Source organism: Callospermophilus lateralis, chromosome 17 (genome assembly GCF_048772815.1).
Source record: "Callospermophilus lateralis isolate mCalLat2 chromosome 17, mCalLat2.hap1, whole genome shotgun sequence".
NCBI lineage: Eukaryota > Metazoa > Chordata > Mammalia > Rodentia > Sciuridae > Callospermophilus > Callospermophilus lateralis.
Genome location: NC_135321.1, coordinates 39,362,443 through 39,379,934, shown reverse-complemented (window position 1 = coordinate 39,379,934; position 17,492 = coordinate 39,362,443).

Genomic DNA, 17,492 nt, shown 5'->3' with positions numbered 1-17,492 from the left:
ACCTTGACTTTCTGGTCATTTCAAAAGATCGCTGAAGGCTTGGGGATAATGGGAAGCCCAAAGTCATTAGTAACCTATAAGTATTATATTGCTGCCCAGTGCAGGAGCCATCCCAGAATACTTGTCTACCTCTCCTGTCTTCCCAGGGCAAGCCCACTCTCCCCAGATCAAATTCCACCCAGACAGGAGTGTTCCATATCCCAAAGAGAACCTCAATTCTAGACCCAAATGATCCCTGGTGTCCGGGGGAAGAGAAGTTCCCCTTCTCCCTACTTGGTGGTGGGTTTCCTCAAGTACTCCCAGGACTAACTTCTCCCCAGGGCACTGACAGCAGGACTATCCTTTTCAGTCCACAAAGGAGTGGCCTTTCACTAAAACCTCAGCAACAATCATATAAAGTTTGACATGGCAGGTGCCATGGCACACGCCTGTAATCCCAGCAGCTCTGGAGGCCAAAGCAGGAGGATTTCAAGTTCAAAGCCAGCCTCAGCAATTTTAGCAAGACCCTAAGCAACTTGGCAAACCCTGGATTTGATACTTGATACCGAAAAGAGAGAGAGATGAGAGAGAGATTAATATGTTCATGCACTTTTCTCAAATTCATAATTATCCAATCTCCAGTAACACCGTGGCAGTGAATCCAATCCAGATAGGGCGTGCCAGGTTCAGAAAGGTTCCCTTCCAGTCAGTTAATTAATGAGTCAAGAACTGTTACAATGGTTTTCTTCTTCCTCCACTACAGTCTTCAGACTCCCTTACAAATCTCCTTTTCTACAAGCAGTCCTTTTAGGGAGGGAGGAGCCTTTTCCCAGTGACTTGTCACTGAGCTGGAAGGAATGGTAATTTCCACACAGCAAACAAAGCCCTGATGTTGTGAGTGATAACTTACAGTAACTGAACAAAAGCAATGAAACAAAGCCCCAATAATGAGTGCATTTTTTAGTCCCTCTCATTTGGAGTCATCTCATAAGTCTTCACTTGGGTTTCCTTCAGAGAGAAAGTCTCTTCCTACTAGAAAGAGACTTCCAGTTTTCCCCAGATTTTCTCATGTCCCCAGGAGCCCATTGTGTACATCTGTCTGTAAAAAAGACATTGCTCAAGCATGAAGGTTACAGGTGTTGAGTGGGCTGACTGCCAGATCTCATGTGTCATTTATCCTGGAGTCATACCCTGAATCATTGTCCCATCAGCCGTCTCTTTTCCCAGAAGTTTAGGAGGATCATCCCGCAACATCAGCCTGGGGAAGTGCCACATCTTCTAACTCAGGAGTAGAGAAGTAGCTTTTCCTACAAAGCTCCTTATGGATAACACATTTTTAAAAATATTTAATTGAGTTTATTATTTATATACATGGCAATGGAATGCATTACAATTTTTATGACACATATAGAGCACAATCTTTTATATCTCTGTATACAAAGTATTTTTACACCAATTCATGTCTTCATATGTGTACTTTAGATAATGATGTCTATCACATTCCACCATCCTTGCTAAATCCCTCCCCTTCCCTTCGCCTTTCAACCCTCTGCCCTATCTAGAGTTTGTCTTTTCCTCCCATGTTCACGCTCCCTACCCCTTTATAGGTCAGTCACCTTATATCAGAGAAAACATTTGGCATTTGTTTTTTGGGGATTGGCTAACTTTACTTGGCATTATTTTCTCCAACGCCATCCATTTACCTGCAAATGCCATGATTTTATTCTCTTTTATTGCTGAAAAAAATATTTCATTGTGTATATATAACACATTTTTTTAATCCATTCATCTACTGAAGGATATCTAGGTGGGTTCCATAGTTTAGCTATTGTGAATTGTGCTACTAAGTCCTTTGGGTATGAGAAATGCAAATCAAAACTACTCCAAGATATCATCTCACTTCAGTCAGAATGGCAGCCATTATGAAGACAGATAATAATGAGTGTTGGAAAGGATGTGGGGGAAAAAAGCACACCTATATATTGCTGGTGGGACTGCAAATTGGTGTAGCCAATATGGAAAGCAGTATGGAGATTCCTTGGAAAACAGGGAATGGAACCACCATTTGACCCACCTATCTGTCACCTCGATCTATACCCATTGGGTAATACATTATTAAATTCAACATTCATTCATTTCTTACTTTCTTCACTAACAATCATGTATCAATTAATTTTATTTACCTTAAGATATATTCATCTCAATTTGTCTTTTCTTTTCATCCTGCTGTTTGCTAAGCCCTTATATTACTAGATGAGAAGCTTTCCACCAGTCAGCATTGTAGTGTTCACTGAACAGGCCCCACGCCACATTAATTAGTACTTTTCTTGCATTGCTTTCAAGAATCACATTAACGTCTGCCTTTCCATGTTATAAAAAGTGACATACTACCCTAATAGACAGGCACTAGTCTTAACTTGTAGATGTCTATATAGGGCTCTACCAGATTGCTGTTCTTCTAAAAACACCTAATTCAGAGATTCTTCCTGAACATCAAGAAAACTTAGGAGCTAGCAATCTGCCTACTGGGTATGTAGGTATGTACCAGAATGGCTATTTTGTTCCCTCTTTCTATTAAGATTTCAGTGTTCTTGACATTCAATAAAATTGGCTGTTTCTCCTAGTTTTCAAATTCTGTTTAGATGTTGATCAGGGAAAATCCTGGATTTAACTATAATGCTTCACTTATAAAAGGTGATAAATAATTTTGTTTTTAAAATAAATGATTCCAACATCAAAGAGACACCAGTCAAAAGAGCATCCTTATATCCTTCACAAGATAGCATTAAGTGGTTGTTATGGTTTAGATATGACGTCTCTCCCCTGTTATGGTTTAGATATGAAGTCTCTCCCCAAAACTCACACGTGAGATAATGCAAGAATGTTCAGAGGTGAAATGATCAGATTATGAGAGCTGTAACCTAATCAGTGAATTAATCCACTTGGATGGATTAACTAGGTGGTAATTGTAGGCAGGCGTGGCTGGAGGAAGTAGGTCATGGGGGCATGTCTTTGGGGTTTGTATTTTGTTCCAGTGAGCTGAGGTCTCTGCTCCTTGGCTGTCATGAAAGTAGCTACTTTCCTCCACCATACCCTTCCACCATGATGTTGTGCCTTACGTTGGGCCCAGAACTATAAAGTAGGCAACCATGAATCAAATCTCTGAATCCATGAGCCAAAATAAACTTTTTGTCCTCTAAGTTGTTCTTGTTGGGTATATTGCTTAGTGACAGAACACTGACTAAAACAGTAATGATCAAATATTATCAGGAAAAATTTCTCAATTCTGTAATGATGAATTATCTGACTTTAACTGCTGATGTTCCAAAGGTCTAAGCAAATATTGGACTCTTCTCTTTGCCCTGTTCCTGATATCCTAGGTAGACAAAAAGAAATTCCAAACAGACATACACCATGGTTATGGTCATGACATCTTTTCTCCTTTATGGTGCCCTGTCTGTCTATAATAATCCCAAGATGACTGACACCAATGTCAGCTAACCTCAACTTCTCCTTTCTCATTTAGTACAATGAGAGTTGGTCTTTCTCTCACTTGAAAGATTTTGGAATGTTATAAACATGTATAAGTTCTTAGGACATAATGTAAAATAAAGAACACATTTTATGTACATTCCCTTATATACCATATGTTATTATAAATAATAAATTATTCCCCAAGAATAAGGTGGTCTGAGCCTTACTCTGCTAGGCCCACTGACAGTTTTCCAAATCCATCTGTCCACAAATTATGGAAGCATTATATTACTGAAATTGGCCATGAGAATACCATTATGACTCCCAAGATTATCCAAGGACCTCTGGCCAGGTCCTTGACTCTCCCTTGACTTCTCTCCCCTTGACTCTCTCTTAATTTTGAACAAATGAAATAGTGTTATTTAACTCACAGTAAATCTTTGTATGTGGCCACTGTTGAAGAAAAGGAAAGAGACTATTTAGTCAATCACATCCTATTAGTAAAACAAAGAGACCTGCTCTCCAAAGAATAAAAATTCCAGTCTGCCACTTCTGGATTCTCTAGCCTCATCTGCTTAGAGCCTCTAATGAAGTTTTAAATTGTCTGTTAACTTGTTTGGCATTATTGTCTTGGACTAAGTTCATGGTTGTTAAAATCTCTGGCCCTTCCATCTTGTACAGACAGATACCTTTGGAAAATATTTTTTTTCCTTTCCTATTGATCCAATTATGATAATCTATATACCTGAATGGATCCAAAGTTACCTCAGCCTGTTGGTCAAAGACTGAAATTCCTGGATTTTAAAACATTCATTATAATTATATGCAGTAAAATTCATATACCACAAATGTATAGTTCAATGAGTTTTGACAAATACATACACCTGTGTCACCATCATTCAAATCAAGACATTTCCTTCATCCGAGTCTATTCCAATTATTTCCTTTAGGCAACCATTTTTATGCTTCCTGTCACTCACGAGTAGTTTTGACTTTTCTAGAATTTCACATAAATGAAATCACACACTATTCGTTAACTATTGCTGTGTCGATTCTTATCTGATGGACATGACTTATAAAAGTAATTAGTAAACAATATAATAACTTAAAACAAAGACTTTCTATCTCACGGTTTCTTTGCAATCCATTCATGACTGAACTACCTGTCTCAGGCTTGGGGGCAATCATAAAAGATGCTATTGAAGTGTTTAGCAGGAATTTCCCTCTTCTCAAGGCTCAACTGGAATATATAAATGCTGTTTTAAGCCCACTCATATGGCAAGCCTCAGGTCCTTGATGATTATCAGACAGAGACATCAAGGGTCTTTCTAGGGCAGGGAACAACATGGATACCTAGGTTCCCTTAGAATAAGCCAAAAACAATTTGATCCTCAAAATGGAAACTATAGTTCATTTGTATCCCAATATCAGAAGTGACTCCCTAGCGCCTCTGCTTGAATTCTAGTGGCTCAAAGCAAGCCACTAGGAACAATATGCGGCCTAGGAAATGATGCCAATGCCAGGAGGCAGAAACCATTTGATCCCATCTTAGAAGCTGAGTGAAACATATTATGGGATGCCTTAGTGTCTGGTTTCTTTCATTTAACATGTTTTATGTTCATCTAATATAGTTGAGTGTATCAGTAGCTTGCCTCTCTTAATATCAAATAACATTACAGCTTATGATTTTACTAAAAGATATTTAATTCTTCTCTTTTGTATTGTGTTTTCAGATTTTAGCAGTTATAAAGCTGCCGTGAACCTTCATGTAGAGTCTCTTTGTGGGAGTAAGCTTTCCTTTCTTTTGTGTAAATTTCTCCTAATAGGTATATTTCTACAGCATAGGTCACTGTTTAGCTTCATTACTACTACCAGATCAAGTCTTCATCAGCAGTAGTTGAATGTTTCAGTTGATCTACAACTTTACAAACACATTTTAGCAAATATTATAGTTGTAACCATTATAAGTATCTCATTGTGACTGAAATTTGCATTTCCCTGAAGAAGTTATAGCTCATTTTATTTTACATTTGTTTTTGCCTGATGACTAATGATTTTTGAGCAATTTTTTAATGTACTTATTTGGCATTATAAGTACAATTGGGTTGTTTATCTTTTAATTAATGTTTTATGATAGCAATGTTTACTGATTATTAACAAATATTTATATATAATATATTATAAAAATATATTTTATTCAAATGCTTATTGAAGTAAATTTAAACTTTGTACACTTTGAATAGAATTATCTTTTATTTATTGAAAACCTAATTCAATTCCTTCCTTCACCTCCTCCTTTTCATAGAAATTTAAGTTTTTCTTACATAGGTTGGATTTATACCTGGGAATATGATGGCAAAGTTATCTTCTCTAGTGCATTTTTGTCTAAATTTATGGAACAAAGGACGCTTTTAATGTTTCTTTCTGGCTTTCTTCCTTTTCCTGTAAGTAGCCTGAGGTGATCCATGAAAATCGTTCCCTAATCTCTTGACCCAGAAAACCTCGAAGAATCACACAAATCAGGAGGTTCAAATCTGCACATATGCTTTAAGACTATCAAGACTACACAGGCTATCAAGAGTATGCCTGTCCCAAAAACCACCAAGTACCTGAGAAATGTCATTGTAAAGAAGAAATGTATGTCATTCCAATGGGGCTGGACACAGGGTCAATGGCCCAAAAAGAGTACTGAATTTTTGTTTACCTGCTTAAGCATGCAGAACAATTATGAACTCAAGAGTTTAGATATAAGTTCTCTGGTCATTGAATATATTCAATATTCAAGTGAACAAAACACTCAAAATGTGCCTTTTTACTTATAGAACTCATGGACAGATTAACCTGTGCATGAGCTCCCCCTTCCACAATGAGGTGATCCTCCCTGAGAATACCTCTTAGGCCAGAAGAACAGGTTGCATAGGAAAATAAAAGAAAACAAAAATTGTGAAAAAATTCAGTAAACAAAAGTTTATGGCAAGGGAGTAAATTCAGCATGCAATAAATACAAATAAATATTTTTTAAAATATTTTCTTTTACCTGCCAAGACAAAGTTTATAGTCATAAAGAAAAGAGACCAAGCTCTGCAAATGACTGGATGATGCTGGAAGTTTCAGCTGCAAATGAGCCAGAATTGACCAGGATCTGTAACTCCCACAAGTGAAGCTCCAGCTGGGAGTCTCAGGGCATTGAGAGGAAGGATCAATGAATCTATGAGCTCCAGGCCAGGCTGGGCAGCCTAGTGAGATCATCTCAAAAACAAGCAAACAAGTTTAGCTATTGTGAATTGAGCTGCTGTAAGCATTGTCGTGGCTGCATCAAGTGAAATAAACCAATCCTAAAAAACCAAAAGTCGAATGCTTTTTCTGATATGTGAAAGCTAATTAATAATGCAAGGGTGGGATCCTAGGGAAGAATAGAGTTACTTTAGATTAGGTAGAGGGGAATGAAAGGAGGGAAATGGGTATGAGGGTAGGAAAGGTAATAGAATGAATCAGACATTATTACCCTATGTAAATATATAAATATATGACTGGTGTGATTCTACATCATGTACAACACGAAGAATTAAGAAATTATACTCCGTTATATATGATGTATCAAAATGCATTCTATTGTCATGTATAATTAATTAAAACAAAAAAATTTTGAAAAAGAAAAGAAAAACTCAGAAGTGAAGAAACGCATTTAGGAGCATTTTCACCACGAAAAGTAGTTCTTAACTCTGGTGGCATGTGGGTGTCTCCTGGAGAGAGTTTAATAAACACCAACACCAAGTGCAACTTCAGACCAAATACATCAGACTCTCTGGTTTAAGGGATCTACTTTCATATTAGGATACTCTAATATGCAGATCAAGGCTAAGATTCTTGTTCTAGGTAAGTGGTTCCTTGGTGAGTGGTATAAGTACCACTAGGATCTTGATTGTTTTTTGCACATTTGGAAGTATAATGAAGGATAGAAAGCTTTTGAAATAATTGGACCCATTTTGGAAGAATTGAGACCTCTGGAGTTTTATAAAATGCAGGTTCTTAAATAATCCTTTTGAAAAACTAATTTATTTTGATTTAAAAGCAACATCTTCATTCCGTATGCTTTAGCTCTCTGCAGCATTTGTAGAATCTGTCTAGTCTGTGTTTTAAAAGAAAGGCTTAGGTCAACCTTTGTGTATTTCATCTGATCCTTTCATGGTGTGCACGACAAAATACACTGTAATTTATGTCCTTTTGCCTGCCTGCATTTTTGTTGTTTTCTGTACGCCATCATTTTCCCTTGACTTCAGTTAATTTAAATAACAATCTGTATTAAGGAGTATTTCTCAGTGGTTAAACACCCTTGGGTTCAATCCCTGGTACCAAAAAAAAAAAAAAAAAAAAAAAAAAGGAAGAAAGAAAAGAAAAAGAAAGAAAGAAAGAAAAAGAATTAAAAAGAAAAGAAAGAATTTATTAAAAGGGTTAGGCTTTATTTTAACCTCATCTATTCATAAGAATCTATTGAAGGGTTTTGAGTATGAGGTGGCATGATCATTTGTATACATTTTAAAAAAATCATTTATAATTAATGCAAGAAAACAGATTGTAGAGGACAATAAATGGCACATTTATTAGATCTGTGATATAACTTGATATTAGACCTCATATGACTTGATCATAGATTAGTGATAGAATATTAGAGAAAGGGAAAACTCATGGATACTAAACAAGGGCTTTGCACTAACAACAGAGTGAGTGGAATGAATAAATGGGGGAACAGAGGGGGAGGAAGTAGTTTGGGTTAAGACTTAAAAGGATTTTATTGGACCTGTGAAGTTTGAGATGCCTGTTATACATCCAAGTTGAGATTATGATTTAAAATTTATGAACTGGAAGAAAAGATCTAGGAAATGAGTGATGAAAGAGTGAGTGAAGACAGAGTCTTCGGGTACTTCAAGTCCAGAAATCATGAGAAAAAGAGGAACGGGCTTCCTCTAGACTAAGATAAGGTGGCCAGCAATTGAGCATGGTATCCCATAAACCAGGGAGACTTATTCCCAACCAGAAGAACATACTTAACAGTGGCACAGGATTTTGAGAAGTCAAGAAAGATTATAACTAAGAACTGATTATTGATTTGACATGAAAAAGTCAATGGTGACAAAAGAAAAGTAAGATGGATTGAAGTGGCGGGGATGGAAAGAGGGTTTCAGAGAGCCAAAGACAACCAAGTGAGGTGATGAGGAATGAGACAGGCAACTGTTCCTCAGGTCATCGCTCCCTGTATCTGTCACACTGATTCTTCTAAAGTAGAACTTGAAACAAATGTCAGAGAAACTAGTCTACTGAGAGATTAAACCCAGAGGCAAAGGCAGTGAATGGGAAAATTAAAAGGTCAATAAAAGGTGTGTTATGGAACTCATGAATACAATGGACTTAATCCAGTTGATCACCTTCTAAGAAACAATGTAGAATGCACCTTGGAGTTGTATTTAGAAGAGAAGAAGTATTACTAAGTAACTCCAAGCTATCATAATAATATAGGCTTAAAATAACACACATTAATACCCTCATGTCAGAAGTCTGGGTCAGGCCTGGCCTGGCTGTGTCCTCTGAGCTCAAGGCTCATCAGGCTGCCCATCAGAGTCATCTAAAGTCTCAACTGGAAGGGATCCACTTTAGATAATTGCATTCAGGTACAGTTGGTGGTGGGAAGATGAAGGAGTTTTCTTCTGCTTCTGATTTGTAATTGAAATTGAAATCCGACACAAAAGGAGGAAGGTGGATTAGAGATTTAAAGACAAAGTATAAAATAGAAAATTTACTAGGTCAGTGTTTGGAATTGTTAACTGCAATCCACTATAAGAAATATTTCTGGGGCTGTGAGCTTGTATAGTAGGTAAAAGGCCCTGGGTTCAATCCCCAGCACCACAAACAAAAGACAAATAAATAAAAATGTCCAATTTCATGCATTGGAAATCAATATATATATATATATATATATATATATATATATATATATATATATATATCCTTGAACAATAGTTTCATAGTTACTATTCCTATTTAATATATTTTATTTCTATTCATTATCTTCCAATTCAGTGATAATATAGGTTGACAGCTCTCAAACTAATGTTGTATCCCAGTATTGTCAAATTTTAGTTGCTTCTTTCATATTTGCTTGTTGATGTTACAGTTAACATCAAGCTCAGAAGTTTTTTTGTGCTGGTGGGAGCTCAGAAGATCAGGATGTTGATAGGACTGTGGACAGTAAAGTCTGAACTCTTGAGGTTTCAGAGGAGAAGGAGGACTCTCCTGGAATTTGGACTAGAGGCTATTCATGTTTTGTTCCAGCTAAGAGTTGCCTACAGTTTGCCCATACAAGAGATCATGATGACATGGTCCAGAAATGGTAGTTTTTCTTAAGTGTGGGAAGGTTTAACCTACCAAGCTTCCATTTGTTGTTGTTGTTGTTGTTCCAACTACTTTTGAAAAAGGCTTATCAAATCAATAATCTAAAACAGATTAAAATTTTAGGCTTCAGTAGAGCATCTGATGTGAATTAATTGTTACCACTAAGTTCTGAATTTTACTTTTTACTCCTGGATATTTAGACAAAGAAACTGATTGAGTTTTAGAGTTACATCGCTCTCATAGTTTGATACAAGGGAATATGGAAGTTTATCTCTAGTGTTAAGATTTGTCTTAGCCTTGTATTAGCATGCTAAGAGGACTAGCGAAACACAATAACACAATGAATCTAGTTTTCAATAGGATATTTCAGAAGCTTTGGAACAGTGGTGTTGTGTGATGTTCCAGTACTGAACATTTTAAATACAGAGGGCTAAGCATCTAATCTCTGTTCTGTGTCAAGCAATATAGCTTCTTAGTGTGGGCTGTTCTTCCCTCCTACAGTATCCCTTAGCACAGAGATCCCCTGGATTACCTCCGTAGGAAGGACCTGCCTGGGAGCCACTTAGTCCCTCATTTCTGGGTAGGGCCAACTTTTTAAAGGTTTGATTCTTCTTATTCTCTTTAAAGGAAAAAAGGTAAGTTGACTAAATCCCATGGTAAAATATAGCAATTTTCAAGTTCCCATCAAAATGCTAAGAGTTGAGCAAGAAATTTTGTCCAAACTTTAAGAGACTTTCAAAATGCTAAAAATATCATTGGCAGTTTCTAAAGGGGCTCAGGCTACAAAAACAAAGGAAACTTCTTAAGCAATTGAGTGCAGGTGACTATCCATATAAAAATACAGTAGAAGCATCAGAAAAGTTCTCCATTCAAGACAGAAGCCAATTTGAATTTGTCCCTTACAGGCCTGTTATCAAGGTCCACTTACCATCTTCACGTGGGTACAGAATTAACCCCAAATCAATCTGTAATGTATATGAAGTGTCCTCCTGGTATAGGGTTGAGACCTTCTGGGAAACTGAGACAGCATGAAGGCCCCCACTTCACCCTATGTATGAAATGATGCCAGAAAGATTTCAGACATATTGGCTGAGTAACTGGCATGAGATTATTAGAAGGGAAAGGCAGAAAGGGATCATCCTTCCTGCCTTACAGTTTTATTGGGGATTCCAGAAAGTTTCCTGAATCCTGCTCAAGACCACCTTTTGACTTTTGACTGGAACATCCTAGACCACTTCCAAGAGAGGATGGTGTGGTGTTCAAAATTGATGTTTTTAAGGAAATTGAGTCAACTTGGGTTTTTTTTTCTCAATTTTCTATTGTCCCCCAATAGGTTTTATTATGGTTCAGATACTAGATGTTCCCCAAAAGCTTATATGTGAGACAGTGCAAGAAGGTTTAGAGGAGAAATGATTGGATTATGTGAGCCTTAACACAAACGGTGAGTTAATCCCCTGATAGAATTAACTGAGTGGAAACTAAGGGCAGGTAGGGTATGGCTGGAGGATGTGGGCCATTCTGGACATGCCTTTGAGGTACATATTTTGTATCTGGCACTTGGAGTCTCTCTTTCTGCTTTCTGATCATTATGTTAGCCACTTCCCTCTGCTACATTCTTCCATCATGATGTTCTGCCTCATCTTGACCCTAAGAAATGGAGCCAGCCTTCTATGGACTGAGACCTCCAAAACCATGAGCCCCTAAATAAGCTTTTTCTCCCCTAAAATTATTCTTCTCAGTTCTTTTAGTCTCAGTTATAGAAAAGCTGACTAAAACAGGTTTGTTATGTGATTTTTTCCTTAATTTCCTGCCTCCTTAAAGCACCCATCAACTTTTCCTTGTGAAGGTCTTGATGTTTTTGCTTTCAAGGTGATTTGGGGTTGTGACAAAGGAGGGTCCTGAAGACTTGGGTACAAGACATGGTCTGTAAATGGTAGTTGTTTTTTTTTAATTAAGGGTAGGGAGATTATAACATACCAAGGCCCCATCTTTTCTGTTTTTTTCTTTCCACATCTTTTTATTATAGTTGCACATAATCATGGTATTTGATGTTACATATTCATAAATGCATACAATAAAAAACCATAATTTGGACAATATCACTTCCCCCTGTTATGGTTTAGATATTAGGTGTCCCCCTAAAGCTCCTGGGTGAGATCCTTTGTCTCAAGTTCCATCCATTTTCCTGCAAAGGACATAACTTTATTTTTTCTTTATGGGTGAATAAAACTCCATTATGTATATAGACACAATTTTCTATATCCATTCATGTGTTGACAGTCACCTAGGCTGGTTCCATAGTGTGGCTATTGTGAATTGATCTGCCAAGCCCCCTCTTCTGTATGGTTATCTGTCAGATAATGTACCTGTGGTTTTAAGTCACCCTTCATTATCTTTTTCCAGCTCACTGATTCCTGTCTATCTACATAGTTGCCCAACAGCTTATATTGAGAAAACGGAGGGGATGTTCAAAGGTAAAATAATTAGATCATGAGAGCTTTAACCTAATCTGTGGATTAATTCTTTTGATAAATTAAAAATTTGAATGGATTAATGTGTGGTAATTGCAGGCAGGTAGGGTGTGGCCTTTCTTCTTCTTCTTCTTCTTTTTTTTTTCTATTTAAGTCTGAAAGGTTTTGGCAGGGTTTAAATTATTACTGTTTTTCTTGGAAGAAACAGTACCTAATTATAGTTGTAGAAAATGAAGCTGTATCTGCAGGTTAAATCCTGTTTTCTAGGAAACTATCCAAATTATTTCATCATTCTAGAATTTATTGTTTGGAGCCTTGTAGGGAATCAATGAGCCATATAAAGAGTTTTAGGGGTATTTTTCCTACAGAGAACTATTTTTCTACATTGATTCTCATAAGACTTTTATATATGTTATGTAATGAAGAAGAATTCAAATCAACTGATGATTATGGAAACTGTGTGAGATAAGAGATCCACTAAGATAATTTAAAATGATCCTTATTTTTCATTTTTTATTCTTACCTCCCTCTTTTCTGTTCTTTTTCTCTGGTTTTTTGGAAAAGAAAATTTTCAACCAGCAAAGTGAGAAAGTACAAGATGACCCCACTTCCTCACTAAGAGGCAGTACCTATTGCTTTTGCTCCCTGTTTTCATTCCACACCCATCAAACCTGTGAATGTATGATAATGATACCCTTCGAATAATTTTTCCCTAAAATATCTCAATTTTCTTTCTGTTGCTGGATCACAGACTAATGGTACTGAATAGAAGACACAAAACAAACCCACATAAATACAGTTATCTCATACTAGACAAAGAAGCCAAAAACATACATTGGAGAAAAGACAGTCTCTTAAACAAATGGTGTTGCGAGAACTGGAAGTCCATATGCAGCAAAATGGAACTAAACCCCTCTCTCTCACCATACAAAAAAACTCAACTCAAAGTGGATCAAGGAAGTAGGAATTAGACCAGAGACCCTGCACCTAATAGAGGAAAAAGTAGGCTCAAATCTTCATCACATTGAATTATGCCCCAACTTCCTTAACAAGATTTCTAAAGCACAAGAAATAGAATCAAGAATCAATAAATGGGATGGATTCAAACTAGAAAGCTTCTTCTCACAAGAGAAACAATCAATGAGGTGATGAGAGAGCCTACATTTTGGCAGCAAATTTTTGCCACACCCACGTCAGATAGAGCACTAATCTCCAGGATATATAAAGAACTGAAAAACTGAACACCAAAAAATCAAACAACCCAATGGGCTAAGGAGCTGAATGGATGGACCCTTCTCAGATATACAATTGATCAACAAATATATTAAAAAAAATGTTCAACAACTCTAATAATTAGGGAAATCAAATCAAAACTTCTCTAAGATTTCATCTCACAGCAGTCAGGATAGCAGTTATTAAGAATACAAACAACAATAAGTGTTAGCCAGGATGTGGGGGAAAAGGTACGCTTATACGTTGCTGATGGGACTGCAAATCGGTGCAACCAATCTGGAAAGCAGTATGGAGATTCCTTAGAAAACTTGGTCAAAACACCATTTTGACTCAGCTATCCCACTCCTCGTTCTATACCCAAAGGACTTAAAATCAGCGCACTATAGTTACACAGCCACATCAATGTGTATAGCAGCTCAGTTCACAATAGCTAAACTGTGGAAGCAACCTAGATGCCCTTCAATAGATGAGTAGATAAAGAAACTGCGATTTATGTACATAATGGAATATTACTCAGCATTAAAATAGAACAAAATTATGGCATTTGCAGGTAAATGAATGGGGTTGGAGAATATCATGCTAAGCAAAGTAAGCCAACTCCAAATACCAAAAGCCAGATATTCTTTGTTAGGTTGATGCTGATCTCTAAGGGGGGTATGGAGGCCATGGAAAAAATGCAGAAACTTTGATTGGCAAAAGAGAGGGAGGAGAGGGAAGGGGATATGGGAGCAGGAAAGATGGTGGAATGAGATGGACATCATTATCCTAAGTACATGTATGACTGCACATATGGTGTGATGCTACATCGTGTATAATCAGAGAAATGAAAAGTAGAGCTGCAATTGTGTACAATGAATCAAAATGCATTTTGCTGTCATATATACCTAATTAAATAAATAAATTAAAAATAAACAAATAAATAAATATTTTAAAAAACTGGAGTAAGTAGGCTTTTGAATTCCACTGAAGTTCAATTGACAATTCTTTTACCCCAGTTCTATACCATGGAGAAGACCTTTGGATAGAAAAGGAGTTATAACAAGAAAAGTTGCCAGCTAACTTCATATGCTATAGTATTACTAAGGTGGTAAAGATAATGACCAGAGATGAATACCCAGAGGTTCCTCTTCCTGGTTTCCACTTAATTCTACTGAACTCTAATTTAAATGAAGTAAGCTAAGTCTCATTCTCTGCAGTGACTCCCAAATTCCCTACATATTCCAGAAAGTCATTTGACATTTTCTTTTTAAGCCCCAGTTCTGAGCTCTTCATCTTCCTTCATTAGCTCAGTTTAGTGGACAGTACATTTTCTCTATGTACTGTTCTCTATGTTGCATCACCCCAGATGTGAAACATAACCTCTGTTTCCTAATTTCCACATAAAATCCTAAGTGCATGAGGCATCTAGTGAGTTGCATACTTATTAAAGTTTGGGAAGATGAAAAGGAAATATTGCCCACACTGGACACTCTGGTATTGGCTGCAGAGTTACACTATAGTAAAGGACAGTAAATTATCCAAAGGAAAAATCTACCCTAAACCTTCCCTAAGAACAAGCTTCAAAGGGAAACAGTTGATTCCATAAAAAAACAATCTGCCTCCAGAACAACATTCAGCATTAATAATAATGTTTGAGAGAGTAAAAGATCCCATCCCAAATACATTTTTTTGGCATATTAAGAGGTGGTTTATTCAGAGGGTCTGTAGACCTCTTTAGGCAGAGGAATCGCCTGAAAAGCTGTCCTTTTGTGAAAGAAATCTGCATATATCTACACTAGAAGTGGTTTTTCTATCTGATATCTACCTCCACCCTTTTATACCTGGGAAAGAATTTTCCATAGGAAAAAGAGGTGGGAATCTGACTTCTGGTCCTGACAGAGATTATCACAGGTGGGTCTTACTTGAGAGATTCATCTACATAACAACACAACCCTTGCCCACTGTGCACATCCTTCCCCCAACCTTGGATCAGTAGCCTGTGCCACCTTTCCTCTCCCCAAAGTATCCAAGCCCCTATCCCTTTTTTAAACTTTACATATTGTTCCATCATTTTAACCCTCTTTGAATCTCATCCTCCTGTGTTTAATAAAATCCATATACTCTTTTACTTGTTATCTATTATTCATTTCTTTCTTAAAAATGATTTTTATTGGTGCTTTTTGATTATACATAATAGTGGTACCCGTGGAAGGTCTAGTTGGGGGTCCAGGTTCTTGGCAGCCTGAACAAAGAATTGAGTAAGACACACAAAGGAGCAGCCAGAGGATAGATTTACTGAAAGTGAAGGTACACTCTCTAAGGTAGCGTGGTACAGAGCTAAAAAGGGTGGCTTATATGCTGAGCTGTGCCTCATTCCCCTTCCTATGGACCTGATTGAAGACCTTGCTGATTTTTTTCCATCAGTTACTTTATTTTTGCAAAATTAAAATGTAGAATTTGTGGCAGATATTGCTATTGTAATGGGACTTACCATAAACAGGGACATGAAGACTCCTCTCTCCATTGTACTCAGGCATGTATTTTGTACCCTGCCGCCACCATCTTGACATCCCTAAACTACTGTCTCAATAGTGGGCTTCAATACGCCATGTTTGTGCAGGCACATAAATACATACCAGATTCACTACTGTGATATATTTGTAAATGTGTCACAGGAGAAGAAGTGTCTCAGAAGGAGCATTCAAGGAGGAGTTCTCTGAGAAGGGGAACTTAATCCAGGACCAGCAGGGTTCTTGTCATACTTGATAGAAAAGAATTTCCACACATGACAGTCAGAGGCATACACAGAGATTTATTTAGAAAAGTAGGTACATGTTCAAGGGAGAATGTAGGCCATCTCAAGAGTAAAATATGTGGTTTGGGGGTTATCAGGTCTTCTTGTAAAGAAAATTTCTTTAGAGGTGGTATGGGAAGTATGTAGAAATGGGATCAGTTTGGTGATATCAAGACCGGTTCTGGTGGTCTGGTGAGTCTCTGGCCCCTCAGGGTGATATGGTCTTCATTATCTGATCAATAGCATTGGAAAAATTCCTTAAATTAGAGATTCCTCAAAGCATCATATCTCTATTTGCTCAATCTATTCATTAGGGTCATTAATTAACAGTGAACAAGTAGATTTGCAGTTTTTCCAAGAATTTTGGGAGTATCAGGTCTATAAGAAAGACTGACTTAAAGAGTGACTGCCCTGAAAAATTATAGGAAACTTCGGAATTAAAATATTGTTTACTTGTCCTTCCTTCATGTCTCCTTTCTACCTATTTCTTATTTTCTTTATGCTACCTCACATGCACACAATTTGGTAGATTTCATTCTCTGGTACTTCTGCATGCCCTCCCCTCTTCTGTCCTTCTTGATCCCCTTCCTCTACTCTATTGTTCTCTCTTTTGTTTTTGTGAGATACCTGTCAGTTTATTTAACAGACTAAAATTAGCAGAACTTCAAAGAAAAAAAAAGGTAAATTTAAAACTTTCCTACAAATGTGAAAGTCCTAATGTCAGGCATAATTCTGTTTAAAATCTTTTTAAAAATCTTAAACCTAGAAACTATTTCCATAACTCTCTTTCCTTAATGATGGAGAAGCCTACAATATACCTATCTCCCAACTGAGGGAAACTCTCAGTTAATTCCTAAGGAATTTCTTACTGGTTTAAGCTGTGAAGGGATTCCCATTTCCCTTGGAGGGGTACGGGGTGGGGGGGTGGGGGGGTGGGGGGGGGCACAATTGTGTATGCACACACTTAGCATTTGTAAGAACATTCCATTAAGAAGACTTCTGGGGCTGGGACTGTAGCTCAGTGGCAGAGCACTTGCCCAACATGCGTGAGGCAATGGGTTTGAACCTCAGCACCACATAAAAATAAACAAATAAAATAAAGGCATACTGTCCATCTACAAATTTAAAAAAAAAAAATTAAAAAAAAAAAAGCCTTCTGTGGAGCCTGGCATTGT